General features: G+C 36.4%; 1 long non-coding RNA gene across 1 annotated transcript; it reads right to left on the bottom strand.

The window, feature by feature from the left end:
• Window positions 1-827: 827 nt before the first annotated feature.
• On the bottom strand, window positions 828-2,042 carry LOC127157638 (uncharacterized). The gene is made up of 3 exons (XR_007825964.1): window positions 1,879-2,042; window positions 1,683-1,744; window positions 828-1,367 (listed from the first exon to the last, which is right to left on the bottom strand). It is a non-coding gene; the product is annotated as an uncharacterized LOC127157638 (long non-coding RNA).
• Window positions 2,043-2,807: the final 765 nt, after the last annotated feature.

Genomic DNA, 2,807 nt, shown 5'->3' with positions numbered 1-2,807 from the left:
ATAACCAAAATACTCTGAAACCTGTGTTTAAAATCATGTATACTCAAATAAGATATGAAGAGTTCAGATGCAAAACCAGCTAAAAGCCATCTCGGCCAGAAATGAGATAATGATACTGAGTGAATGCTCTCAACACATATTATATGTCCATCAAATACTTTTACTTCAAACTCGCTAAAATACCAGCCTCAGCCCAATCAGAAGTACTGGTACTTACATAGAAACCTATACATCTGAGCCTGATAAAAATGCATTTTTTAAAGAAAGATCTGAACTTGCATCTGAACTCTTCATATAGACTCCAGTCAACGGTGTAGCAAAGGCTGTTTTATTTTACAAAATACAGATCACAGAGACGACCACAGAGAACACATGACAATAAATATGCTTAACCAGTCATTTCTACAGTTACTTTGTGAACGGAAAATGTTTTCTTATGTATAATGCTATATCCATAGGTGACATTATAAAGTTCAAGAACACTGTCATCTGGAAATGACATAAAAAAGTGGCTTATACAAATCATTATAGACTTAAAACGGTAGATGTTTTAAACTGATGGACCACCAGCACTGATCAGAATCAGAATTGGCTTTATTCGCCAGGTGTGCGCTAACACACAAGGAGTTTTTTTTTTTTAAGGTGCTCCTGGTACATACATGCATACATATATACATATCTGACAAGAGAACAGAGAAAACATTTAAATAAAATAAAAGCTTAAAATAAATAATAATATGTATGAATTTGGAACAGAAGATTTATGTACAGATTTGTGCATTATTTACTCTATATACAGTTGTATAAGTAAGAGATAAGAGTGCATATCTATTTACATAATAATACTACAGACAGAGACAACAATCAGAATGGAGAAAAATACAGAATGGATTGTAGAACACAGGTAATGATTAATGTTTTAGCCGTTTAAGCTGGAGATGGCAATTGGGAAAAAGCTGTTTTTATGCCTAGATGTTCTAGTGCTCAGGGATCTGTAGCGTCTGCCTGAGGGGAGAAGTGCAAACAGGTTGTGTCTGGGGTGACAGGAGTCTTGGATGATGTTTCCTTCCTGTTTCTTCACTCTGGAGATGTACAAGTCCTGAAGGTTGGGCAGGTGCACATCAATGATCCTTTCTGCTGTCCTAAAAGTCCATTGCAGTCTTCTTATATCTGATTTGCTGGCTGCCCCAAACCAGACAGTTATAGAAGAGCACAGAACTGACTCAGTGACAGCTGAGTAAAACTGTGTCATCAGTGCCTGTGGTAGATTGAACTTTTTCAGGTGATGAAGAAAGTACAACCTCTGCTGGGCTTTTTTCTAAATGTCCCACTTCAGGTCCTGGGAGATGTTAGTGATTTGTGATCACCTGAACTGGATGTAAACAGCAGATATAAACAGAGTCTGAGAAACTTCAGAGACACTGCCTGTCATTAGTAGTAGATGAACATATAAAGGCACAAAGGTTAATACAACTGCTAAGTAAACATTATGACATTGTTTTTTGTCAGCTGGAAATAAAACAGAGACAGAGAAACAACAGGAACAGAACTGGTTAAAGACATCAGTATTGAAAATGAATGTCATTGGTTTGCTAAAAGAGAGAGTGGAGTCTAATTATTGATAGTATTCACACACAAACATTCTGTTTATATTGTTATAACTGTCAATATCATAAACTCACCTCATCTTGAGCTGTCTCAGGTACATCAGAATTAGACTCAGGTTTGACTGGATCATTAGAGACTACAATTAATAAAGGAAATAAATGAAATAAATATTCACATAGACATTCGGCACACTGCGTTACATCTGAGTTGTTCAACAGAGTAATCATGAATAAATCAGGGCAGTGAGAGCTAATGCTAATAAACACTTACAATCTGGTTTTACATAAACCATGCTGTCATATCTTGTGCATTTCACTATGTGTCTTGATTCACGGGTTTGTGGTTCTTCCAGTTTGTTCTCCATCTCTCCTTGTTCTCTCCAGTTTTGCTGTGGCTTCTTTCTGGTGACAATTTCACTATACAATTTATAAAAACAATTTACGTTTCAGAGTATCAGACAGTATCAGACCCAGGAAGCAAAAAAGCTAAGGCAGTAATTCTGTACTGTCAAGTCAAGTCACTTACTGTACATACCTTTACATAATACAGTTCTGGATATACCTAAAACAGTAATAGAACTTTGGAGACAATCAGGTCAGCTCTGTGCCATGCATGCATTAAAATTCTGCTCAAACATAATTACCGTCGTTGATGGTATGGACTGCATGCTCCGCCGTGGCTCCCTCAGCTCCCTGATCCGCTCTGGAGGCGTACCTCCTATCCCTCCTGTGTCTGCCCTGCACGAGCCTCCAGGGTAGTACAAGGGTAGTATAAACTAAAGAGTTCACAACAACCTTTAAAAATTCAGTTTAAAACAACATTTGTGCTCTTTTCTGAACTCCATTCTAACACAAATGTGTTCTCCTTATTATAGCTACAAAAAATAAAAAAACAAAAATAGGTTTTACATCATATAAGGCTTCAAAAAAAAAAAAACCCCTGGCTCTCAGCAAAAAAAAAAAAAAAAAAATAAAAATAAAAATAAAAAAATAGTGAATCTCCATGCTGCCCCATCTAACTTTCATAGAGTGTGTATGTATAGTTTGTGAATTTTCCTGTTTGTTCTTCATATTCCTGCAATTATGACGATCAAACTGTGGTTTGTTGGACATTATCTTCTTCCCAACCTGCTTCACAATTTCCTCCTCACACTTTTCTGTCAGCTTTAAACAAACATTACATGAATATTAACATTTAGG

Source organism: Labeo rohita, unplaced genomic scaffold (assembly GCF_022985175.1).
Source record: "Labeo rohita strain BAU-BD-2019 unplaced genomic scaffold, IGBB_LRoh.1.0 scaffold_1137, whole genome shotgun sequence".
Taxonomy (NCBI): Eukaryota; Metazoa; Chordata; class Actinopteri; order Cypriniformes; family Cyprinidae; genus Labeo; species Labeo rohita.
The sequence above is the reverse complement of the archived record's forward strand: the minus strand, read 5'-3'. Positions and strand labels throughout refer to the sequence as shown.